Source organism: Xiphophorus couchianus, chromosome 23 (genome assembly GCF_001444195.1).
Source record: "Xiphophorus couchianus chromosome 23, X_couchianus-1.0, whole genome shotgun sequence".
In the NCBI taxonomy this organism is placed as follows: domain Eukaryota; kingdom Metazoa; phylum Chordata; class Actinopteri; order Cyprinodontiformes; family Poeciliidae; genus Xiphophorus; species Xiphophorus couchianus.
In genome coordinates this window covers 28,723,085-28,746,444 of record NC_040250.1, presented here as the reverse complement: position 1 = coordinate 28,746,444, position 23,360 = coordinate 28,723,085, and the positions used below count along the sequence as shown (strand labels likewise).

Below are 23,360 nucleotides of genomic sequence, written 5' to 3'. Positions count from 1 at the left end.
CATCAGCATACTCTACACTACAAAAAAAGTTTTACTAACAAAGTAAGCCAGAGGAAACTTGATATTGTATATATATATATATATATATATATATATATATATATATATATATATATATATAAAGTCAAATGTCAACTCAGGATAAGTCACAAGTTTTCCAACCACTACTGATAAACTTATGATTCTTTGCATCTGCTTAAAATACAATGCACGTTTTCCCTGTAGCCCACATTACATAGCATTAGGTTTTGACAGTATTGCAGAGTAACTGTTTCCCAACAGACCTATTGTTACCAATTGGTATATTTCACAATCCACAGATCACTTAACATATCCATGACCTTTAGATATATTCTTCTTCATAGATAATCAGTATTTCCTTTCAGAAGACTTGGAAATAAAAGCCACATGAAACCCATAAAAAGGTATTACTACGAGCTTTATTGCAGTCATTTTGCTTTGATCTCATTTTATTTATTGTGTTCCTCTGTGTGTGTGCAGTAAACAGCTTCAAAGCATTTGTGTTGTGTATTGTCTGATGATAAAAGGGCCAGAAAGATATGCTCAAAAATATGCAGAAAAAGATGACTGAAAATATCTGATCTGATGCATCCAATATTTATAGTGTTCTGTCACCGAGGGGGGAAAATATTCACTTAAACTTCACATTACAGTTTAGTGAAAAAATTAACTCGGACCTCAATTTATATAACGTTGGCCACCTAAGATCTAGTAGTAACAGCCAAGACTGGTCTGAATGTGAGCTCAAGCAATAAAGATTTAATTATCAGGAGAAAAAGTTGCCATGGAGGAGTAGCTTAGAGATTATAGGCTTGACATACACAAAGCACCAGCAAAAGGCAAAAGTTTTCTTGGGGTGACTCCAAAACTTGGAACGCGGGCGCGACGGCAGCAACAAATGTGTTTTAATTTTCTTTTGCTGGACCGCCGGCCTGCATGTCACTGCATTGTGCAAGTTCCACTGGAAATTAATTGAGTGGGAGCAACGTTGCCCAGGGGTGCCATACTGACCCTTTGCAAGTGACGTCACGCTCTCCAGAACTCCGCCCACTCCACTATGACAAACGTCAAAAGAACCAATGCGCTCCTTTAAAGCTAGGCTAAAAGCAGACATGTGTAACCTACTTAATGTCATTTCTATTTAGTTGATTTCACTTTAAAAATGATCACATTGTGCTGTGTAGCCAACTGCACAAACAGACGAGGATGCAAACCAAACTTGTCATTTTTTTATGTAATTTTTAATGAAGAAAGATATGGTGGGGATGGACAGCAGCTGTCAATCATAAGGACTGTCAGCCCTCGGTGTAATCGCAGATTTGCAGCGAACATTTTTTACAAGGAAAAGATAAAGAAAAAAGAAAAAGAGAGCACACTGCCCTCTACTGAGTGTGTCATGCAACTGAAAACATAGATCCAAACCAAACACTGGTTCCACTCTGGAAACACCCTACATTACTTCAACTTATTTACTGTAACTCAAAACCACCAAATCAACTCAAACTGCACAACTGCCACCAATGGCAGCCGCAGTTCTATTATGCTTGCTTGAGTATAATTTTCAGGTACTCTAACCAATCTTTGTGTATGAAAGCTTAATTGATCAGATCACTGCTTTAAATAAAACATCAGCATAAAATGAGGCATACCACACCACTGCTCCATGAGAGTCAGGCGACACAGAGTCATGTTGGTCATGTTCCTGAGGAGCGGTGGTGGGCATAACATATTTTTTATTGCTGGAAGGTGGCATCCCTACCTAGAAACCAAAAATTAGTCTCCAGGCTAGTGTTCACAGTGTCCAGTCACGGCAGTCATTATGGCAAGTTCCTATTACCAACTTACCTTTCAGAATAGTGTTACTGAGTTACTTCTCAATTTTACAAAACTTCCTGAAAGAGGATGAAAATAAACAATGAAATAGATGTTTTGTTCTGATACAAGAAAAAAAAATCAGAGAGGATAACTGGTAAAAGTCAGGAGTGTAGAAGAACACAAAGGAATGAATGAAGAGAGTAACAAAGACAAAGAAGGTTGTCTCTTAGAATAAATACTTTGGAGCAGAGAAGAGGAGAATGACAACAAGGTTGAGACGAGGCAACACTGACAAATCTCCCAGAATATGATAGCGAGCACAAGTCTAATATTCTATCAACCAGGGACAAGTCTCTAACAAATCACTTAATATGCAAATAGTGCTGCATTTACTCCAATGACAAATCACAGTGTCACACACAGGCGCTAACACACACACACACACACCCCGGCACAAGTGGGTTATTCATCTGTCTCACATATTAAATCCTACAGTGCATAAATATGTCCTGTGTGAAGGAATGATGATGTAGTTCCACCTGCAGTGCTGCTGTTTGTTCAAATTCATATATTTATTGATACACTCATTGAACAAACAATGGAGAAAATATTAAAAACTCGAACATTTCTGAAGAAATTTAAACGGGGCCTGCAAAAGTGTGCCTGTCAGTTGGCACACTTTGTGGGCGTTCTACAGCTACAAATTAGCATCAATGCTAAAGTAAGCTACAATGTACTCAATAGCATGTGGAGAGTCACAAACATGTTGAGTAACATGGACTTATGCCATTCAGTATGTTGAAATTAGTGTACAAGTTAAAATGAGCCAAACTGCTAACATTAGCCAAAATGCTGTCAGTAGCATGTGGAGCATCACTCCATCCATCTGTCGCAGATAAATAAGAATATTTTTCTTATTTATTAGCCTATCCAATAAATAAGAAAAATAGTTAAAAGCTTTTTTTAGGGAAAAGGCTAATGCTAATGGAGGGCAGTGAAATGCTAAGGTTTGTGCTAATGTTAATTCACTGTCTTGCACAGCAGGGCAGTGCAAAAACCTGAGAGAAAAATATAGTACAGGCTAATATTAGTTAGTACTACCCTGAGAGGAATATTTAGGCTTTTATTTTGAAATTCCGTTACAAAACTTAACGCTGTCTTCCTGTCGCTCCCCGTGATTAAACTCATAATTACAATCCTCTGTACTGAACAGCTCTCTGATAGCAGATGGTGTGTCCATAAACAAGTTTACTAAATATTGTACAATAACTGAAAAGAGAGATGTAACTTCTATCATGAATATAGATTAGCTAAAAACCCTCCAAATTACAATGAAATACTGCTACTTCCGGGTCTTACTTCTTTGTAAGATTGAGCCCTCACCTTGTCAAATAATGTTGTTAAAAATAAACAGCAGTAATGCATTATGCTGTATAAGAACATATTCTACCTATATACACTTTTTATATGTTCAATCAGCAATGGTAACAGGTGGAAGGTGGCAATTGTTCACCTTTGATTAGATCCAACAGAATTTATTGGGACGCTGCTCTAATTTCCACTGTAGTTTTACCAAAGCAGTTTCACTAAAAGTTGAAGTTCAGTTTCTGAACTATAAAAAAAAAACCTTGAAGAATAATTCAACATCAAACTACTCGTAAAAATTATACACTTACTGTCAACAAATTTAGATTCAACAAGATTTTACAGCCATTTCTCAAATTATGGCAACTAAATAACTCTGACTAAATAATATCGGTGTTTAACTTCCACGGAGTGGGGAAAGCTAGCAGTTCTTAGTGTGCCTGGAGTCAGGCGTTCTCTCCCGGTATACCGAACCTGGAGCGTTCGGTACATCCACATTTGGTTTTCAACATCCAGTGAGATCTAAAATAGATAACTGTTTTGCACCTATAAATTAATACTTGTTATAAAGAAACAGGAGACTTTACTCCCAGTTGTCGTGAAAAGGCCTCCTCTATGAAGAAGACGTTCTACCTGTGTTTGGATAGGTAAGTATGGATCCCTTGCAGCGTGACGTCAGGTGTGCGGTAGTCGAGCGGGAAAAGAGAGGTGGTCTGTGCTGGTGAGGAGTTGTAAATTGTTTCATCTGCCTAATTGTGAATTGTTAAAGTAGTTAGAAAAATGTTTTGCCTGTCTCGACATGCAGAGTGGCTGGTGACCAACGTGACGTCGACGAATAATCCCTGGCGTTGTTGTTTGTTGCTATGGCAACAAGTCTGCATGTAGCTCCATTTTTATATATATCATATTATATTATATTATTATATTATTTTTATTTTTTATTTCATTCCCTCAATAACAGATATGAATAGTTCAAGTAACAAAATAATAAATATAAACCGAAGATTACTGCAGACTTATTTCGAATACACAAAAAATACACAGCAAAACATCAGCTATTCAGTGACATATCACTTTATCATACTAATTTTCAAAATTCTTTTAAATTCAGTAAGTGATTTAAATAGTTTTATCTCAGTGTCATGATTATTCCATAAACTCACCTTTACTTGAAATGCATCATTTTTATTGTTATAATTTTGAATCTTTAAAAAAAAAATTAGTTTCTTTTAAATTGTATTTGCTTATTGGCTTTTTCATACGCATTGTACAAACATTTTTAAGTACTGTACAATTTGTGAAGTTTCAATAAGTTTAACTGTATACATTTTGGGTTTGTCTTATACACCAAACATATGTTTCCTCTTTGACAAACCGCATCAGGTCAGACTTAGACTATTTTCTTACTATCTGAATTTAACATGCTACCCTGGCACTAAGCAAAGGAGTGAAAACAAATCATTACAGTTGTCATATTTTAAGTTACATATTTTTATTTGTCACTATTTTGTACCAATCAGCTTTCACTTTGACACTACAGAGTTCCTTTTGTACTATATTTGTCAAAAAAGTTTAATTTCACTGATGATTGATTTGTAAAAGAAGCAAAAAGAGTAAAACATCCACGGGGTGAATATCTTTTCTAGCCTCGGAATCTCAGTTTCCTGCCACTATCTTTCTACTTTTTGTGTTTGTTGATGAGGTTTAGTTACTAAAACTTCCATTCGTTTTTCTTTTCATTTCCTCACTTTGTCACCTTGTTAGAGGTAATGTATTCACTACAATGGTGTAGGAATACAGTAGATACATCACTTTAATCCAGCTGCATTTGGCTGTTGTCTTTATTCTGAGTGGTGCTGAACCTTTTCTTACATTTATCCCTGAATGAGGTAAAATAAAATATGTACAAGAGAATCACATTCTGAAGAAGTTGTGCACCTCTGTAGGGGAACTTATTTATTCAACATCATCACTGAACAATGCATTATAGAGCCAGGGCTGCTGTCTGGCTGCTCTGACTGTCTAATGCTCGGCCACATTAGGCATAGCAGTGACATAGTCTTTCAGCACGCATCATTCTAAGATAATATAGAATTTCTATCACATTACTCTAAGAAAGAACATGTGTTTTCCCACACAGAAGTTTATATAGTTGGTCTCACACTCATTGATGGTGTTAAAACATCCTCTCCATGTGACTGGAAAAGAGAAACCCAAACTATTATCTCAACAATCCTGCAAATTTGGACATATGTATATTTAGTATCAATTGTAGAATAACTGAAAAATTCTATCTGTTTTAAACCAACATTTAAAACAGACGAAGCCTTGAAATGTGTTCTTTTTGGTCAACAGTAGGTTTGACCTTGGAACTCTGGCATGACGGATACCATTTTTGCCCTTTTTCTTTTTCATTGTTGAATCTCAAACTCTGAGCTGAGTAAAGAAGTAGAATTACTGAAACTAACGTGTCAACTATATTCTTATTTTTCAAGATGCACCTGTACTGTTCATCTGCTGTAGGAAGCTTCTTTTGTTTCTTTTTTCTTCCCTGGAACTTCTCATTTTTGCTTCCATATGTCCATATTCCTCATTTTCTCCACATGCACCACAATAATCTGTCTTTGTCAGATATGAAGACTGGAGAGACAATGAGTGCAGCCAAAGCCAGAAAAGAAACTGTCAGAAATTCAGGAGCTATTTATCAAGATCACTTTAAAGCATTATAAGAAAGCCTGGTTCCCTGGAAGCAGAATTCTGCAGTATTATTTATCCTTTAAAAGTTTTTTCCAAGTGTTGTTTAGTCCTGGAAAAAAAACTGTCACATTTTATTATGATTCAAAAAAGACCTGTTGACTTTGTTTGATCTAAAAATTAAATACCCACTAGCAAGGAATGACTCAATTACCAATTTTAACCATTAGCATAATAACATTTACTACAGTGACACTGAAACTATTTGGAGAAGTTTGCAGTGAGAAACAGCTCTCAAAGTCTATAGTAAGGTCATCATTTTACATTCCCTGAAGACCACCAGGTATGTAGCTGCATTCGTAATCAGCTTATAGTCCACTAGTCACTTGCAGAATTAAAATTGCAAATCATTTGAAAGATTTCCTAAATTAGTCCACACTGTTGCAGATAAAGACTTAATAATACAATCAGGAATTACGTGTGTTGTCTACAAGTGTTCAAAGGGGCTCGTCCGAGATATGAAACCGGGACCTCTCGCAAGAATCATACCCCTACCAGGGGTGGGCAATCCAGGTCCTTGAGGGCCGGTGTGCTGAAACTCTTCGATGTTTCTCAGGTTCAACACACTTAATCAAATAGTTGAATCACCTCCTACGTGCAGTTAGGTTCTCCAGAGTCCTGCTTATGAACTCATTATTTGATTCAGGTGTGTTGCAGGAACACATGGAACGGTAGCAGGACATCAAACCTCGAGGCCTGGAGTTGCCACACCCTGGCCTAGACAAATGAGCCGCTTAGGCACATAACTTACCACTAGAATGGGGGTGCCAAAAGTCTGTCATCATATGTCAGCATCCTGCATGTTTTAGTTCTCTAACTGGTTTAACACACATGAGTCTAATGATGGCTCATTAGAAGGCCGAAAACAAACATTGACTTGCTGAAAAGGTCGTTACTACCAGCAGAGAGACAACTAAAACATGCAGGATGTTGGCCTTTGAGAACTGACTTTGGGCAAATGAAGACATTTTCAGTAGTAACTCTCTCAATGTGATTTTTAGGTTAAGTTTTCCTAGAGGTACTGTCAAGAACAACACAGGACTCTCTCCCAATCTGTACTGCATGGTATTAAAATGATTTAACGTTCAACAACAAAGAAATGAACAAACAAAATGGCTTCCTACAAACATAAAACCAAATCTCTTGTAATATATTTGCAAGTTTTCCCATACAATTACAGATAGGCACTGCAGGGTTAACTACAAATGGTCCAAGGTGCTCGTCCGGGATTTGAACCCGGGACCTCTCGCACCCTAAGCGAGAATCATACTCCTAGACCAAAAAGCCGCTTGTGTATATAATATTCTACTCAAACGCTGTCTTGTACTATTTGGATTGATAAAAAAGCTAGTCCTACTGTCCCTTCCTAACAAGAAAGTTTAAGCATGTTGGTCTAGGGGTATGATTCTCGCTTTGGGTGCTAGAGGTCCCGGGTTCAAATCCCGGACGAGCCCAATTATCACTTTAAGACAACAATAATGATTTACAAAACATACTCACAATTTGAGATGTTGATGCATTGATTCTGACTTTTACAGTGGACAACGACAGAAATCTCTAGCGCCACATGTAATTCATAGAAAGAAAGTCATTTGATACTTATCAACAAAGAAATGACATTATCATGAGCACTTTCACACACTTGCAATTGCCCCTTCAAAACAGCCCTTTTGTGATTCTTCCCACACAGCCACACTTCTCAGGATAAAGGCTAGTATGTACTCTTCACAATTGGGTGCACTGCTTACAAGTGTTCAAAGGGGCTGTTGGACTAGGTGGCTTCATGATAAAACTGGTTCTACCCTCACAAAGTTACAAGTTGTTCTTTGTGGGTGGCTCGTTGGTCTAGGGCAGGCATGTCCAAAGTCCGGCCCGGGGGCCAATCACGGCCCGCGGTCAGATTTCATACGGCCCGCAGCTTCGGTTTTATAATGTATTATTTATGGCCCGCCTGCACCGTGAAACAGAATAAATAAATCATAAAACTTGAAACTGTAATTCCTCCTTTCACCAAATGGTGGCAGCACCACTTTAATACTATCAGTCTCTGCCTCCGTGCAGCGAACCGCTCTCCACTCATTTCTGCCATGGCCACTGCAAAGAAAACAAGTTTACAGTGAAGGCCGCCGCTTTCAAGAGAGATGGGAATTATAACACTTCTTCACTGAAAATCAAGGCAATTGTGCTTGTCTAATTTGTGAGACGGTTGCCTTGTTTAAGGATTTCAACGTAAAAGGACACTACCAGACTAAACATGCTAACACATACAACAAGCTAACAGGAAGTGACTGTGCTGAAAAACTGAAGCAGCTCCAAGCTGGACTGGCATCACAACAGCGATTCTTCACGCGGGCCTGTGAGTCAAAAGAAAATACCACCAAAGCAAGCTACGAAGTTAATGTTAATAGCTAAACATGGCAAACCTTTCACTGAAGATACATTTATCAAAGACTGTGTTATGAAAATGGTGGAGAACATTTTGCCCTGAGAAGAAGCAAGAATTTGAGAAAAATGTTTGCCTGGCAGTAACAGTGTGGCACTGAGAGTTGAGGACATAAAACTGAGTGTTTTGAACGGCAACGTCTATAACTATCAGCAGTGAAGAGCCAAAAGAACATTTTTGCACCTGGATTTATGGCACTTATTTTTATTAAACTCTTGAGTAAGATTTGGTTATGAACCTGTAGATATAGTAAATGACGAGCAAAATTCACTTGTTTTAAGATTTAATAATAACAGACAACTTTGCATTACTTATAACTCCTGTTTAAAATGTTCTTGAGGCAAAGATATTTTTAAACTCGTAAATTTAAGGTATTTCATACAGTTTGTTCAATGTTATCTGACTCTCCAGATATGAAAGAAAGGCAGAATTTGGGTTTTTAGAGTTGTTCTCATTTGCCTGAGTGGATTATATTTGTTTGTTTTTTTTTGTCATTTGAAAAATAAAGATAATTGTGACAATGAAAATTGTTTTATTACAGTGTGTGAAACTTTTGTAGTTAAAAAATGTCCGAACGAACTATTGGCCCCCGGGCATCTTCACTTGATCAAATCTGGCCCTCTTTGCAAAAAGTTTGGACACCCCTGGTCTAGGGGTATGATTCTCGCTTCGGGTGTGAGAGGTCCCGGGTTCAAATCCCGGACGAGCCCAATTAATCACTTTAAGACAACAATGAGGATTTACAAAACATACTCACAATTTGAGATGTTGATGCGGCGATTCTGCATTTTACAGTGGACAATGACATAGACGTCTGGCGCCACATGTAATTCATAGAAAGAAAATAATTTGATACTTATCATCAAAGAAATGATATTATCATGATGGCTATCACAAACTTGCAATTGCCCCTTCAAAACAGCCCTTGTGTGATACTTCCCAAAAGGGGATAATGAATAATGAATCACTTTAAGACACTTCTCGGGATAAAGGCTAGTATGTACTCTTCGCAATTGGGTGCACTACGTACAAGTGTTCGAAGCGGCTCTTGGACTAGATGGCTTGATGTTAAAAGCGGTTCTACCCTCACAAATTACAAGTTATTCTTTGTGGGTGGCTCGTTGGTCTAGGGGTATGATTCTCGCTTCGGGTGTGAGAGGTCCCGGGTTCAAATCCCGGACGAGCCCAGCAAACTAATAGATGGAGCTGAAATGAAGAAAAGGACGTTTTCCGAAGGAACTCACAATCCGATTTTTTGGTTAAATTTTCCTAGAGGTACTGTCGAGAACAACACAGGACTCTTCCCCAATCTGTACTGCATGGTATTAAAATGATTTAACGTTCAACAACAAAGAAATGAACAAACAAAATGGCTTCCTTCAAACATAAAACCAGATCTCTTGTAATATATTTGCAAGTCTGCCAATACAATTACAGATAGGCACTGCAGGGTTAACTACAAATGGTCCAAAGGGCTCGTCCGGGATTTGAACCCGGGACCTCTCGCACCCTAAGCGAGAATCATACTCCTAGACCAACGAGCCACTTGTGCATATAATATTCTACTCAAACGCTGTCTTGTACTATTTGGATTGATGAAAAAGCTAGTCCTACTGTCTCTTCTTAACAAGTAATTTTTAGCATGTGGCTCGTTGGTCTAGGGGTATGATTCTCGCTTTGGGTGCGAGAGGTCCCGGGTTCAAATCCCGGACGAGCCCAATTAATCACTTTAAGACAACAATGAGGATTTACAAAACATACTCACAATTTGAGATGTTGATGCGGCGATTCTGCATTTTACAGTGGACAATGACATAGACCTCTGGCGCCACATGTAATTCATAGAAAGAAAATAATTTGATATTTATCATCAAAGAAATGATATTATCATGAGGGCTATCACAAACTTGCAATTGCCCCTTCAAAACAGCCCTTTTGTGATACTTCCCAAAAGGGGATAATGAATAATGAATCACTTTAAGACACTGCTTGTGATAAAGGCTAGTATGTACTCTTCGCAATTGGGTGCACTACGTACAAGTGTTCGAAGCGGCTCTTGTACTAGATGGCTTGATGTTAAAAGCGGTTCTACCCTCACAAAGTTACAAGTTATTCTTTGTGGGTGGCTCGTTGGTCTAGGGGTATGATTCTCGCTTCGGGTGTGAGAGGTCCCGGGTTCAAATCCCGGACGAGCCCAGCAAACTAATAGATGGAGCTGAAATGAAGAAAAGGACGTTTTCCGAAAGAACTCACAATCCGACTTTTTGGTTAAATTTTCCTAGAGGTACTGTCGAGAACAACACAGGACTCTTCCCCAATCTGTACTGCATGGTATTAAAATGATTTAACGTTCAACAACAAAGAAATGAACAAACAAAATGGCTTCCTTCAAACATAAAACCAGATCTCTTGTAATATATTTGCAAGTCTTCCAATACAATTACAGATAGGCACAGCAGGGTTAACTACAAATGGTCCAAAGGGCTCGTCCGGGATTTGAACTCGGGACCTCTCGCACCCTAAGCGAGAATCATACTCCTAGACCAACGAGCCACTTTTGTATATAATATTCTACTCAAACGCTGTCTTGTACTATTTGGATTGATGAAAAAGCTAGTCCTACTGTCTCTTCCTAACAAGTAATTTTTAGCATGTGGCTCGTTGGTCTAGGGGTATGATTCTCGCTTTGGGTGCGAGAGGTCCCGGGTTCAAATCCCGGACGAGCCCAATTAATCACTTAAAGACAACAATGAGGATTTACAAAACATACTCACAATTTGAGATGTTGACGCAGTGATTCTGCATTTTACAGTGGACAATGACATAGACCTCTGGCGCCACATGTAATTCATAGAAAGAAAATAATTTGATACTTACCATCAAAGAAATGATATTATCATGAGTGCTATCACAAACTTGCAATTGCCCCTTCAAAACAGCCCTTTTGTGATACTTCCCAAAAGGGGATAATGAATAATGAATCACTTTAAGACACTGCTCGCGATAAAGGCTAGTATGTACTCTTCGCAATTGGGTGCACTACGCACAAGTGTTCGAAGCGGCTCTTGGACTAGATGGCTTGATGTTAAAAGCGGTTCTACCCTCACAAAGTTGCAAGTTATTCTTTGTGGGTGGCTCGTTGGTCTAGGGGTATGATTCTCGCTTTGGGTGTGAGAGGTCCCGGGTTCAAATCCCGGACGAGCCCAGCAAACTAATAGATGGAGCTGAAATGAAGAAAAGGACGTTTTCCGAAAGAATTCACAATCCGACTTTTTGGTTAAATTTTCCTAGAGGTACTGTCGAGAACAACACAGGACTCTTCCCCAATCTGTACTGCATGGTATTAAAATGATTTAACGTTCAACAACAAAGAAATGAACAAACAAAATGGCTTCCTTCAAACATAAAACCAGATCTCTTGTAATATATTTGCAAGTCTTCCAATACAATTACAGATAGGCACTGCAGGGTTAACTACAAATGGTCCAAAGGGCTCGTCCGGGATTTGAACCCGGGACCTCTCGCACCCTAAGCGAGAATCATACTCCTAGACCAACGACCCACTTGTGTATATAATATTCTACTCAAACGCTGTCTTGTACTATTTGGATTGATGAAAAAGCTAGTCCTACTGTCTCTTCCTAACAAGTAATTTTTAGCATGTGGCTCGTTGGTCTAGGGGTATGATTCTCGCTTTGGGTGCGAGAGGTCCCGGGTTCAAATCCCGGACGAGCCCAATTAATCACTTTAAGACAACAATGAGGATTTACAAAACATACTCACAATTTGAGATGTTGATGCGGCGATTCTGCATTTTACAGTGGACAATGACATAGACCTCTGGCGCCACATGTAATTCATAGAAAGAAAATAATTTGATATTTATCATCAAAGAAATGATATTATCATGAGGGCTATCACAAACTTGCAATTGCCCCTTCAAAACAGCCCTTTTGTGATACTTCCCAAAAGGGGATAATGAATAATGAATCACTTTAAGACACTGCTCGTGATAAAGGCTAGTATGTACTCTTCGCAATTGGGTGCACTACGTACAAGTGTTCGAAGCGGCTCTTGGACTAGATGGCTTGATGTTAAAAGCGGTTCTACCCTCACAAAGTTACAAGTTATTCTTTGTGGGTGGCTCGTTGGTCTAGGGGTATGATTCTCGCTTCGGGCGTGAGAGGTCCCGGGTTCAAATCCCGGACGAGCCCAGCAAACTAATAGATGGAGCTGAAATGAAGAAAAGGACGTTTTCCGAAAGAACTCACAATCCGACTTTTTGGTTAAATTTTCCTAGAGGTACTGTCGAGAACAACACAGGACTCTTCCCCAATCTGTACTGCATGGTATTAAAATGATTTAACGTTCAACAACAAAGAAATGAACAAACAAAATGGCTTCCTTCAAACATAAAACCAGATCACTTGTAATATATTTGCAAGTCTTCCAATACAATTACAGATAGGCACTGCAGGGTTAACTACAAATGGTCCAAAGGGCTCGTCCGGGATTTGAACCCGGGACCTCTCGCACCCTAAGCGAGAATCATACTCCTAGACCAACGAGCCACTTGTGTATATAATATTCTACTCAAACGCTGTCTTGTATTATTTGGATTGATGAAAAAGCTAGTCCTACTGTCTCTTCCTAACAAGTAATTTTTAGCATGTGGCTCGTTGGTCTAGGGGTATGATTCTCGCTTTGGGTGCGAGAGGTCCCGGGTTCAAATCCCGGACGAGCCCAATTAATCACTTTAAGACAACAATGAGGATTTACAAAACATACTCACAATTTGAGATGTTGATGCGGCGATTCTGCATTTTACAGTGGACAATGACATAGACCTCTGGCGCCACATGTAATTCATAGAAAGAAAATAATTTGATACTTATCATCAAAGAAATGATATTATCATGAGTGCTATCACAAACTTGCAATTGCCCCTTCAAAACAGCCCTTTTGTGATACTCCCCAAAAGGGGATAATGAATAATGAATCACTTTAAGACACTTCTCGGGATAAAGGCTAGTATGTACTCTTCGCAATTGGGTGCACTACGTACAAGTGTTCGAAGCGGCTCTTGGACTAGATGGCTTGATGTTAAAAGCGGTTCTACCCTCACAAAGTTACAAGTTATTCATTGTGGGTGGCTCGTTGGTCTAGGGGTCTGATTCTCGCTTTGGGTGTGAGAGGTCCCGGGTTCAAATCCCGGACGAGCCCAGCAAACTAATAGATGGAGCTGAAATGAAGAAAAGGACGTTTTCCGAAAGAACTCACAATCCGATTTTTTGGTTAAATTTTCCTAGAGGTACTGTCGAGAACAACACAGGACTCTTCCCCAATCTGTACTGCATGGTATTAAAATGATTTAACGTTCAACAACAAAGAAATGAACAAACAAAATGGCTTCCTTCAAACATAAAACCAGATCTCTTGTAATATATTTGCAAGTCTTCCAATACAATTACAGATAGGCACTGCAGGGTTAACTACAAATGGTCCAAAGGGCTCGTCCGGGATTTGAACCCGGGACCTCTCGCACCCTAAGCGAGAATCATACTCCTAGACCAACGAGCCACTTGTGTATATAATATTCTACTCAAACGCTGTCTTGTACTATTTGGATTGATGAAAAAGCTAGTCCTACTGTCTCTTCCTAACAAGTAATTTTTAGCATGTGGCTCGTTGGTCTAGGGCAGGGGTGGGCAACTCCAGGCCTCGAGGGCCGGACTCCTGCAACTTTTAGATGCATCTCCACTTCAACACACCTGAGTCAAATAATGAGGTCATTAGCAGGACTCTGGAGAACCTGACTGCACTTGGGAGGTGATTCAGCTGCTGGATTCAAGTGTTTTGGACCAGGGAGACTTGCAAGAGTTGCAGGACACCGGCCCTCGAGGACCAGGATTGCCCACCCCTGGTCTAGGGGTATGATTCTCGTTTTGGGTGCGAGAGGTCCCGGGTTCAAATCCCGGACGAGCCCAATTAATCACTTTAAGACAACAATGAGGATTTACAAAACATACTCACAATTTGAGATGTTGATGCAGTGATTCTGCATTTTACAGTGGACAATGACATAGACCTCTGGCGCCACATGTAATTCATAGAAAGAAAATAATTTGATACTTATCATCAAAGAAATGATATTATCATGAGTGCTATCACAAACTTGCAATTGCCCCTTCAAAACAGCCCTTTTGTGATACTTCCCAAAAGGGGATAATGAATAATGAATCACTTTAAGACACTTCTCGGGATAAAGGCTAGTATGTACTCTTCGCAATTGGGTGCACTACGTACAAGTGTTCGAAGCGGCTCTTGGACTAGATGGCTTGATGTTAAAAGCGGTTCTACCCTCACAAAGTTACAAGTTATTCTTTGTGGGTGGCTCGTTGGTCTAGGGGTATGATTCTCGCTTTGGGTGTGAGAGGTCCCGGGTTCAAATCCCGGACGAGCCCAGCAAACTAATAGATGGAGCTGAAATGAAGAAAAGGACGTTTTCCGAAAGAACTCACAATCCGATTTTTTGGTAAAATTTTCCTAGAGGTACTGTCGAGAACAACACAGGACTCTTCCCCAATCTGTACTGCATGGTATTAAAATGATTTAACGTTCAACAACAAAGAAATGAACAAACAAAATGGCTTCCTTCAAACATAAAACCAGATCTCTTGTAATATATTTGCAAGTCTGCCAATACAATTACAGATAGGCACTGCAGGGTTAACTACAAATGGTCCAAAGGGCTCGTCCGGGATTTGAACCCGGGACCTCTCGCACCCTAAGCGAGAATCATACTCCTAGACCAACGAGCCACTTGTGCATATAATATTCTACTCAAACGCTGTCTTGTACTATTTGGATTGATGAAAAAGCTAGTCCTACTGTCTCTTCTTAACAAGTAATTTTTAGCATGTGGCTCGTTGGTCTAGGGGTATGATTCTCGCTTTGGGTGCGAGAGGTCCCCGGTTCAAATCCCGGACGAGCCCAATTAATCACTTTAAGACAACAATGAGGATTTACAAAACATACTCACAATTTGAGATGTTGATGCAGCGATTCTGCATTTTACAGCGGACAATGACATAGACCTCTGGCGCCACATGTAATTCATAGAAAGAAAATATTTTGATACTTATCATCAAAGAAATTATATTATCATGAGTGCTATCACGAACTTGCAATTGCCCCTTCAAAACAGCCCTTTTGTGATGCTTCCCAAAAGGGGATAATGAATAATGAATCACTTTAAGACACTTCTCGGGATAAAGGCTAGTATGTACTCTTCGCAATTGGGTGCACTACGTACAAGTGTTCGAAGCGGCTCTTGGACTAGATGGCTTGATGTTAAAAGCGGTTCTACCCTCACAAAGTTACAAGTTATTCTTTGTGGGTGGCTCGTTGGTCTAGGGGTATGATTCTCGCTTCGGGTGTGAGAGGTCCCGGGTTCAAATCCCGGACGAGCCCAGCAAACTAATAGATGGAGCTGAAATGAAGAAAAGGACGTTTTCCGAAAGAACTCACAATCCGATTTTTTGGTAAAATTTTCCTAGAGGTACTGTCGAGAACAACACAGGACTCTTCCCCAATCTGTACTGCATGGTATTAAAATGATTTAACGTTCAACAACAAAGAAATGAACAAACAAAATGGCTTCCTTCAAACATAAAACCAGATCTCTTGTAATATATTTGCAAGTCTTCCAATACAATTACAGATAGGCACTGCAGGGTTAACTACAAATGGTCCAAAGGGCTCGTCCGGGATTTGAACTCGGGACCTCTCGCACCCTAAGCGAGAATCATACTCCTAGACCAACGAGCCACTTGTGTATATAATATTCTACTCAAACGCTGTCTTGTACTATTTGGATTGATGAAAAAGCTAGTCCTACTGTCTCTTCCTAACAAGTAATTTTTAGCATGTGGCTCGTTGGTCTAGGGGTATGATTCTCGCTTTGGGTGCGAGAGGTCCCGGGTTCAAATCCCGGTCGAGCCCAATTAATCACTTTAAGACAACAATGAGGATTTACAAAACATACTCACAATTTGAGATGTTGATGCAGTGATTCTGCATTTTACAGTGGACAATGACATAGACCTCTGGCGCCACATGTAATTCATAGAAAGAAAATAATTTGATACTTATCATCAAAGAAATGATATTATCATGAGTGCTATCACAAACTTGCAATTGCCCCTTCAAAACAGCCCTTTTGTGATACTTCCCAAAAGGGGATAATGAATAATGAATCACTTTAAGACACTTCTCGGGATAAAGGCTAGTATGTACTCTTCGCAATTGGGTGCACTACGTACAAGTGTTCGAAGCGGCTCTTGGACTAGATGGCTTGATGTTAAAAGCGGTTTTACCCTCACAAAGTTACAAGTTATTCTTTGTGGGTGGCTCGTTGGTCTAGGGGTATGATTCTCCCTTCGGGTGTGAGAGGTCCCGGGTTCAAATCCCGGACGAGCCCACAAACTAATAGATGGAGCTGAAATGAAGAAAAGGACGTTTTCCGAAAGAACTCACAATCCGACTTTTTGGTTAAATTTTCCTAGAGGTACTGTCGAGAACAACACAGGACTCTTCCCCAATCTGTACTGCATGGTATTAAAATGATTTAACGTTCAACAACAAAGAAATGAACAAACAAAATGGCTTCCTTCAAACATAAAACCAGATCTCTTGTAATATATTTGCAAGTCTTCCAATACAATTACAGATAGGCACTGCAGGGTTAACTACAAATGGTCCAAAGGGCTCGTCCGGGATTTGAACCCGGGACCTCTCGCACCCTAAGCGAGAATCATACTCCTAGACCAACGAGCCACTTGTGTATATAATATTCTACTCAAACGCTGTCTTGTACTATTTGGATTGATGAAAAAGCTAGTCCTACTGTCTCTTCCTAACAAGTAATTTTTAGCATGTGGCTCGTTGGTCTAGGGGTATGATTCTCGCTTTGGGTGCGAGAGGTCCCGGGTTCAAATCCCGGACGAGCCCAATTAATCACTTTAAGACAACAATGAGGATTTACAAAACATACTCACAATTTGAGATGTTGATGCGGCGATTCTGCATTTTACAGTGGACAATGACATAGACCTCTGGCGCCACATGTAATTCATAGAAAGAAAATAATTTGATATTTATCATCAAAGAAATGATATTATCATGAGTGCTATCACAAACTTGCAATTGCCCCTTCAAAACAGCCCTTTTGTGATACTTCCCAAAAGGGGATAATGAATAATGAATCACTTTAAGACACTGCTCGTGATAAAGGCTAGTATGTACTCTTCGCAATTGGGTGCACTACGTACAAGTGTTCGAAGCGGCTCTTGGACTAGATGGCTTGATGTTAAAAGCGGTTCTACCCTCACAAAGTTACAAGTTATTCTTTGTGGGTGGCTCGTTGGTCTAGGGGTATGATTCTCGCTTCGGGCGTGAGAGGTCCCGGGTTCAAATCCCGGACGAGCCCAGCAAACTAATAGATGGAGCTGAAATGAAGAAAAGGACGTTTTCCGAAAGAACTCACAATCCGACTTTTTGGTTAAATTTTCCTAGAGGTACTGTCGAGAACAACACAGGACTCTTCCCCAATCTGTACTGCATGGTATTAAAATGATTTAACGTTCAACAACAAAGAAATGAACAAACAAAATGGCTTCCTCCAAACATAAAACCAGATCTCTTGTAATATATTTGCAAGTCTTCCAATACAATTACAGATAGGCACTGCAGGGTTAACTACAAATGGTCCAAAGGGCTCGTCCGGGATTTGAACCCGGGACCTCTCGCACCCTAAGCGAGAATCATACTCCTAGACCAACGAGCCACTTGTGTATATAATATTCTACTCAAACGCTGTCTTGTACTATTTGGATTGATGAAAAAGCTAGTCCTACTGTCTCTTCCTAACAAGTAATTTTTAGCATGTGGCTCGTTGGTCTAGGGGTATGATTCTCGCTTTGGGTGCGAGAGGTCCCGGGTTCAAATCCCGGACGAGCCCAATTAATCACTTTAAGACAACAATGAGGATTTACAAAACATACTCACAATTTGAGATGTTGATGCGGCGATTCTGCATTTTACAGTGGACAATGACATAGACCTCTGGCGCCACATGTAATTCATAGAAAGAAAATAATTTGATACTTATCATCAAAGAAATGATATTATCATGAGTGCTATCACAAACTTGCAATTGCCCCTTCAAAACAGCCCTTTTGTGATACTCCCCAAAAGGGGATAATGAATAATGAATCACTTTAAGACACTTCTCGGGATAAAGGCTAGTATGTACTCTTCGCAATTGGGTGCACTACGTACAAGTGTTCGAAGCGGCTCTTGGACTAGATGGCTTGATGTTAAAAGCGGTTCTACCCTCACAAAGTTACAAGTTATTCATTGTGGGTGGCTCGTTGGTCTAGGGGTCTGATTCTCGCTTTGGGTGTGAGAGGTCCCGGGTTCAAATCCCGGACGAGCCCAGCAAACTAATAGATGGAGCTGAAATGAAGAAAAGGACGTTTTCCGAAAGAACTCACAATCCGATTTTTTGGTTAAATTTTCCTAGAGGTACTGTCGAGAACAACACAGGACTCTTCCCCAATCTGTACTGCATGGTATTAAAATGATTTAACGTTCAACAACAAAGAAATGAACAAACAAAATGGCTTCCTTCAAACATAAAACCAGATCTCTTGTAATATATTTGCAAGTCTTCCAATACAATTACAGATAGGCACTGCAGGGTTAACTACAAATGGTCCAAAGGGCTCGTCCGGGATTTGAACCCGGGACCTCTCGCACCCTAAGCGAGAATCATACTCCTAGACCAACGAGCCACTTGTGTATATAATATTCTACTCAAACGCTGTCTTGTACTATTTGGATTGATGAAAAAGCTAGTCCTACTGTCTCTTCCTAACAAGTAATTTTTAGCATGTGGCTCGTTGGTCTAGGGCAGGGGTGGGCAACTCCAGGCCTCGAGGGCCGGACTCCTGCAACTTTTTGATGCATCTCCACTTCAACACACCTGAGTCAAATAATGAGGTCATTAGCAGGACTCTGGAGAACCTGACTGCACTTGGGAGGTGATTCAGCTGCTGGATTCAAGTGTGTTGGACCAGGGAGACTTGCAAGAGTTGCAGGACACCGGCCCTCGAGGACCAGGATTGCCCACAACTGGTCTAGGGGTATGATTCTCGTTTTGGGTGCGAGAGGTCCCGGGTTCAAATCCCGGACGAGCCCAATTAATCACTTTAAGACAACAATGAGGATTTACAAAACATACTCACAATTTGAGATGTTGATGCAGTGATTCTGCATTTTACAGTGGACAATGACATAGACCTCTGGCGCCACATGTAATTCATAGAAAGAAAATAATTTGATACTTATCATCAAAGAAATGATATTATCATGAGTGCTATCACAAACTTGCAATTGCCCCTTCAAAACAGCCCTTTTGTGATACTTCCCAAAAGGGGATAATGAATAATGAATCACTTTAAGACACTTCTCGGGATAAAGGCTAGTATGTACTCTTCGCAATTGGGTGCACTACGTACAAGTGTTCGAAGCGGCTCTTGGACTAGATGGCTTGATGTTAAAAGCGGTTCTACCCTCACAAAGTTACAAGTTATTCTTTGTGGGTGGCTCGTTGGTCTAGGGGTATGATTCTCGCTTCGGGTGTGAGAGGTCCCGGGTTCAAATCCCGGACGAGCCCAGCAAACTAATAGATGGAGCTGAAATGAAGAAAAGGACGTTTTCCGAAAGAACTCACAATCCGATTTTTTGGTTAAATTTTCCTAGAGGTACTGTCGAGAACAACACAGGACTCTTCCCCCATCTGTACTGCATGGTATTAAAATGATTTAACGTTCAACAACAAAGAAATGAACAAACAAAATGGCTTCCTTCAAACATAAAACCAGATCTCTTGTAATATATTTGCAAGTCTTCCAATACAATTACAGATAGGCACTGCAGGGTTAACTACAAATGGTCCAAAGGGCTCGTCCGGGATTTGAACTCGGGACCTCTCGCACCCTAAGCGAAAATCATACTCCTAGACCAACGAGCCACTTGTGTATATAATATTCTACTCAAACGCTGTCTTGTACTATTTGGATTGATGAAAAAGCTAGTCCTACTGTCTCTTCCTAACAAGTAATTTTTAGCATGTGGCTCGTTGGTCTAGGGGTATGATTCTCGCTTTGGGTGCGAGAGGTCCCGGGTTCAAATCCCGGACGAGCCCAATTAATCACTTAAAGACAACAATGAGGATTTACAAAACATACTCACAATTTGAGATGTTGACGCAGTGATTCTGCATTTTACAGTGGACAATGACATAGACCTCTGGCGCCACATGTAATTCATAGAAAGAAAATAATTTGATACTTACCATCAAAGAAATGATATTATCATGAGTGCTGTCACAAACTTGCAATTGCCCCTTCAAAACAGCCCTTTTGTGATACTTCCCAAAAGGGGATAATGAATAATGAATCACTTTAAGACACTGCTTGTGATAAAGGCTAGTATGTACTCTTCGCAATTGGGTGCACTACGTACAAGTGTTCGAAGCGGCTCTTGGACTAGATGGCTTGATGTTAAAAGCGGTTCTACCCTCACAAAGTTGCAAGTTATTCTTTGTGGGTGGCTCGTTGGTCTAGGGGTATGATTCTCGCTTTGGGTGTGAGAGGTCCCGGGTTCAAATCCCGGACGAGCCCAGCAAACTAATAGATGGAGCTGAAATGAAGAAAAGGACGTTTTCCGAAAGAACTCACAATCCGATTTTTTGGTAAAATTTTCCTAGAGGTACTGTCGAGAACAACACAGGACTCTTCCCCAATCTGTACTGCATGGTATTAAAATGATTTAAAGTTCAACAACAAAGAAATGAACAAACAAAATGGCTTCCTTCAAACATAAAACCAGATCTCTTGTAATATATTTGCAAGTCTTCCAATACAATTACAGATAGGCACTGCAGGGTTAACTACAAATGGTCCAAAGGGCTCGTCCGGGATTTGAACTCGGGACCTCTCGCACCCTAAGCGAGAATCATACTCCTAGACCAACGAGCCACTTTTGTATATAATATTCTACTCAAACGCTGTCTTGTACTATTTGGATTGATGAAAAAGCTAGTCCTACTGTCTCTTCCTAACAAGTAATTTTTAGCATGTGGCTCGTTGGTCTAGGGGTATGATTCTCGCTTTGGGTGCGAGAGGTCCCGGGTTCAAATCCCGGACGAGCCCAATTAATCACTTAAAGACAACAATGAGGATTTACAAAACATACTCACAATTTGAGATGTTGACGCAGTGATTCTGCATTTTACAGTGGACAATGACATAGACCTCTGGCACCACATGTAATTCATAGAAAGAAAATAATTTGATACTTACCATCAAAGAAATGATATTATCATGAGTGCTATCACAAACTTGCAATTGCCCCTTCAAAACAGCCCTTTTGTGATACTTCCCAAAAGGGGATAATGAATAATGAATCACTTTAAGACACTGCTCGCGATAAAGGCTAGTATGTACTCTTCGCAATTGGGTGCACTACGTACAAGTGTTCGAAGCGGCTCTTGGACTAGATGGCTTGATGTTAAAAGCGGTTCTACCCTCACAAAGTTGCAAGTTATTCTTTGTGGGTGGCTCGTTGGTCTAGGGGTATGATTCTCGCTTTGGGTGTGAGAGGTCCCGGGTTCAAATCCCGGACGAGCCCAGCAAACTAATAGATGGAGCTGAAATGAAGAAAAGGACGTTTTCCGAAAGAACTCACAATCCGATTTTTTGGTTAAATTTTCCTAGAGGTACTGTCGAGAACAACACAGGACTCTTCCCCAATCTGTACTGCATGGTATTAAAATGATTTAACGTTCAACAACAAAGAAATGAACAAACAAAATGGCTTCCTTCAAACATAAAACCAGATCTCTTGTAATATATTTGCAAGTCTTCCAATACAATTACAGATAGGCACTGCAGGGTTAACTACAAATGGTCCAAAGGGCTCGTCCGGGATTTGAACTCGGGACCTCTCGCACCCTAAGCGAGAATCATACTCCTAGACCAACGAGCCACTTGTGTATATAATATTCTACTCAAACGCTGTCTTGTACTATTTGGATTGATGAAAAAGCTAGTCCTACTGTCTCTTCCTAACAAGTAATTTTTAGCATGTGGCTCGTTGGTCTAGGGGTATGATTCTCGCTTTGGGTGCGAGAGGTCCCGGGTTCAAATCCTGGACGAGCCCAATTAATCACTTAAAGACAACAATGAGGATTTACAAAACATACTCACAATTTGAGATGTTGACGCAGTGATTCTGCATTTTACAGTGGACAATGACATAGACCTCTGGCGCCACATGTAATTCATAGAAAGAAAATAATTTGATACTTACCATCAAAGAAATGATATTATCATGAGTGCTATCACAAACTTGCAATTGCCCCTTCAAAACAGCCCTTTTGTGATACTTCCCAAAAGGGGATAATGAATAATGAATCACTTTAAGACACTGCTCGCGATAAAGGCTAGTATGTACTCTTCGCAATTGGGTGCACTACGTACAAGTGTTCGAAGCGGCTCTTGGACTAGATGGCTTGATGTTAAAAGCGGTTCTACCCTCACAAAGTTGCAAGTTATTCTTTGTGGGTGGCTCGTTGGTCTAGGGGTATGATTCTCGCTTTGGGTGTGAGAGGTCCCGGGTTCAAATCCCGGACGAGCCCAGCAAACTAATAGATGGAGCTGAAATGAAGAAAAGGACGTTTTCCGAAAGAACTCACAATCCGATTTTTTGGTAAAATTTTCCTAGAGGTACTGTCGAGAACAACACAGGACTCTTCCCCAATCTGTACTGCATGGTATTAAAATGATTTAACGTTCAACAACAAAGAAATGAACAAACAAAATGGCTTCCTTCA

General features: G+C 40.2%; 38 non-coding genes across 38 annotated transcripts; 25 read left to right on the top strand and 13 right to left on the bottom strand.

Moving 5' to 3' along the window:
- Positions 1–9,513: 9,513 nt before the first annotated feature.
- trnap-cgg (transfer RNA proline (anticodon CGG)) lies at positions 9,514–9,585 on the top strand. Its single transcript has one exon. It is a non-coding gene; the product is annotated as a tRNA-Pro (tRNA).
- Positions 9,586–9,870: 285 nt separating this feature from the next.
- On the bottom strand, positions 9,871–9,942 carry trnap-agg (transfer RNA proline (anticodon AGG)). The gene has a single exon. It is a non-coding gene; the product is annotated as a tRNA-Pro (tRNA).
- A 102-nt stretch (positions 9,943–10,044) lies between these two features.
- trnap-ugg (transfer RNA proline (anticodon UGG)) lies at positions 10,045–10,116 on the top strand. The gene has a single exon. It is a non-coding gene; the product is annotated as a tRNA-Pro (tRNA).
- A 406-nt stretch (positions 10,117–10,522) lies between these two features.
- On the top strand, positions 10,523–10,594 carry trnap-cgg (transfer RNA proline (anticodon CGG)). The gene has a single exon. It is a non-coding gene; the product is annotated as a tRNA-Pro (tRNA).
- A 285-nt stretch (positions 10,595–10,879) lies between these two features.
- trnap-agg (transfer RNA proline (anticodon AGG)) lies at positions 10,880–10,951 on the bottom strand. The gene has a single exon. It is a non-coding gene; the product is annotated as a tRNA-Pro (tRNA).
- Positions 10,952–11,053: 102 nt separating this feature from the next.
- trnap-ugg (transfer RNA proline (anticodon UGG)) lies at positions 11,054–11,125 on the top strand. The gene has a single exon. It is a non-coding gene; the product is annotated as a tRNA-Pro (tRNA).
- A 406-nt stretch (positions 11,126–11,531) lies between these two features.
- On the top strand, positions 11,532–11,603 carry trnap-ugg (transfer RNA proline (anticodon UGG)). The gene has a single exon. It is a non-coding gene; the product is annotated as a tRNA-Pro (tRNA).
- A 285-nt stretch (positions 11,604–11,888) lies between these two features.
- trnap-agg (transfer RNA proline (anticodon AGG)) lies at positions 11,889–11,960 on the bottom strand. The gene has a single exon. It is a non-coding gene; the product is annotated as a tRNA-Pro (tRNA).
- Positions 11,961–12,062: 102 nt separating this feature from the next.
- Positions 12,063–12,134, top strand: trnap-ugg (transfer RNA proline (anticodon UGG)). The gene has a single exon. It is a non-coding gene; the product is annotated as a tRNA-Pro (tRNA).
- A 406-nt stretch (positions 12,135–12,540) lies between these two features.
- On the top strand, positions 12,541–12,612 carry trnap-cgg (transfer RNA proline (anticodon CGG)). The gene has a single exon. It is a non-coding gene; the product is annotated as a tRNA-Pro (tRNA).
- A 285-nt stretch (positions 12,613–12,897) lies between these two features.
- Positions 12,898–12,969, bottom strand: trnap-agg (transfer RNA proline (anticodon AGG)). Its single transcript has one exon. It is a non-coding gene; the product is annotated as a tRNA-Pro (tRNA).
- A 102-nt stretch (positions 12,970–13,071) lies between these two features.
- On the top strand, positions 13,072–13,143 carry trnap-ugg (transfer RNA proline (anticodon UGG)). Its single transcript has one exon. It is a non-coding gene; the product is annotated as a tRNA-Pro (tRNA).
- Positions 13,144–13,549: 406 nt separating this feature from the next.
- On the top strand, positions 13,550–13,621 carry trnap-ugg (transfer RNA proline (anticodon UGG)). Its single transcript has one exon. It is a non-coding gene; the product is annotated as a tRNA-Pro (tRNA).
- Positions 13,622–13,906: 285 nt separating this feature from the next.
- trnap-agg (transfer RNA proline (anticodon AGG)) lies at positions 13,907–13,978 on the bottom strand. The gene has a single exon. It is a non-coding gene; the product is annotated as a tRNA-Pro (tRNA).
- Positions 13,979–14,790: 812 nt separating this feature from the next.
- Positions 14,791–14,862, top strand: trnap-ugg (transfer RNA proline (anticodon UGG)). The gene has a single exon. It is a non-coding gene; the product is annotated as a tRNA-Pro (tRNA).
- A 285-nt stretch (positions 14,863–15,147) lies between these two features.
- trnap-agg (transfer RNA proline (anticodon AGG)) lies at positions 15,148–15,219 on the bottom strand. The gene has a single exon. It is a non-coding gene; the product is annotated as a tRNA-Pro (tRNA).
- A 102-nt stretch (positions 15,220–15,321) lies between these two features.
- trnap-ugg (transfer RNA proline (anticodon UGG)) lies at positions 15,322–15,393 on the top strand. The gene has a single exon. It is a non-coding gene; the product is annotated as a tRNA-Pro (tRNA).
- Positions 15,394–15,799: 406 nt separating this feature from the next.
- On the top strand, positions 15,800–15,871 carry trnap-cgg (transfer RNA proline (anticodon CGG)). The gene has a single exon. It is a non-coding gene; the product is annotated as a tRNA-Pro (tRNA).
- A 285-nt stretch (positions 15,872–16,156) lies between these two features.
- On the bottom strand, positions 16,157–16,228 carry trnap-agg (transfer RNA proline (anticodon AGG)). The gene has a single exon. It is a non-coding gene; the product is annotated as a tRNA-Pro (tRNA).
- A 102-nt stretch (positions 16,229–16,330) lies between these two features.
- trnap-ugg (transfer RNA proline (anticodon UGG)) lies at positions 16,331–16,402 on the top strand. Its single transcript has one exon. It is a non-coding gene; the product is annotated as a tRNA-Pro (tRNA).
- Positions 16,403–16,808: 406 nt separating this feature from the next.
- Positions 16,809–16,880, top strand: trnap-cgg (transfer RNA proline (anticodon CGG)). The gene has a single exon. It is a non-coding gene; the product is annotated as a tRNA-Pro (tRNA).
- A 284-nt stretch (positions 16,881–17,164) lies between these two features.
- Positions 17,165–17,236, bottom strand: trnap-agg (transfer RNA proline (anticodon AGG)). Its single transcript has one exon. It is a non-coding gene; the product is annotated as a tRNA-Pro (tRNA).
- A 102-nt stretch (positions 17,237–17,338) lies between these two features.
- trnap-ugg (transfer RNA proline (anticodon UGG)) lies at positions 17,339–17,410 on the top strand. Its single transcript has one exon. It is a non-coding gene; the product is annotated as a tRNA-Pro (tRNA).
- A 406-nt stretch (positions 17,411–17,816) lies between these two features.
- Positions 17,817–17,888, top strand: trnap-cgg (transfer RNA proline (anticodon CGG)). The gene has a single exon. It is a non-coding gene; the product is annotated as a tRNA-Pro (tRNA).
- Positions 17,889–18,173: 285 nt separating this feature from the next.
- Positions 18,174–18,245, bottom strand: trnap-agg (transfer RNA proline (anticodon AGG)). The gene has a single exon. It is a non-coding gene; the product is annotated as a tRNA-Pro (tRNA).
- A 102-nt stretch (positions 18,246–18,347) lies between these two features.
- On the top strand, positions 18,348–18,419 carry trnap-ugg (transfer RNA proline (anticodon UGG)). The gene has a single exon. It is a non-coding gene; the product is annotated as a tRNA-Pro (tRNA).
- Positions 18,420–18,825: 406 nt separating this feature from the next.
- Positions 18,826–18,897, top strand: trnap-ugg (transfer RNA proline (anticodon UGG)). The gene has a single exon. It is a non-coding gene; the product is annotated as a tRNA-Pro (tRNA).
- A 285-nt stretch (positions 18,898–19,182) lies between these two features.
- trnap-agg (transfer RNA proline (anticodon AGG)) lies at positions 19,183–19,254 on the bottom strand. Its single transcript has one exon. It is a non-coding gene; the product is annotated as a tRNA-Pro (tRNA).
- An 812-nt stretch (positions 19,255–20,066) lies between these two features.
- On the top strand, positions 20,067–20,138 carry trnap-cgg (transfer RNA proline (anticodon CGG)). The gene has a single exon. It is a non-coding gene; the product is annotated as a tRNA-Pro (tRNA).
- A 285-nt stretch (positions 20,139–20,423) lies between these two features.
- On the bottom strand, positions 20,424–20,495 carry trnap-agg (transfer RNA proline (anticodon AGG)). Its single transcript has one exon. It is a non-coding gene; the product is annotated as a tRNA-Pro (tRNA).
- A 102-nt stretch (positions 20,496–20,597) lies between these two features.
- On the top strand, positions 20,598–20,669 carry trnap-ugg (transfer RNA proline (anticodon UGG)). Its single transcript has one exon. It is a non-coding gene; the product is annotated as a tRNA-Pro (tRNA).
- Positions 20,670–21,075: 406 nt separating this feature from the next.
- Positions 21,076–21,147, top strand: trnap-ugg (transfer RNA proline (anticodon UGG)). The gene has a single exon. It is a non-coding gene; the product is annotated as a tRNA-Pro (tRNA).
- A 285-nt stretch (positions 21,148–21,432) lies between these two features.
- Positions 21,433–21,504, bottom strand: trnap-agg (transfer RNA proline (anticodon AGG)). The gene has a single exon. It is a non-coding gene; the product is annotated as a tRNA-Pro (tRNA).
- Positions 21,505–21,606: 102 nt separating this feature from the next.
- On the top strand, positions 21,607–21,678 carry trnap-ugg (transfer RNA proline (anticodon UGG)). Its single transcript has one exon. It is a non-coding gene; the product is annotated as a tRNA-Pro (tRNA).
- Positions 21,679–22,084: 406 nt separating this feature from the next.
- On the top strand, positions 22,085–22,156 carry trnap-ugg (transfer RNA proline (anticodon UGG)). Its single transcript has one exon. It is a non-coding gene; the product is annotated as a tRNA-Pro (tRNA).
- Positions 22,157–22,441: 285 nt separating this feature from the next.
- trnap-agg (transfer RNA proline (anticodon AGG)) lies at positions 22,442–22,513 on the bottom strand. Its single transcript has one exon. It is a non-coding gene; the product is annotated as a tRNA-Pro (tRNA).
- A 102-nt stretch (positions 22,514–22,615) lies between these two features.
- Positions 22,616–22,687, top strand: trnap-ugg (transfer RNA proline (anticodon UGG)). Its single transcript has one exon. It is a non-coding gene; the product is annotated as a tRNA-Pro (tRNA).
- A 406-nt stretch (positions 22,688–23,093) lies between these two features.
- Positions 23,094–23,165, top strand: trnap-ugg (transfer RNA proline (anticodon UGG)). The gene has a single exon. It is a non-coding gene; the product is annotated as a tRNA-Pro (tRNA).
- Positions 23,166–23,360: the final 195 nt, after the last annotated feature.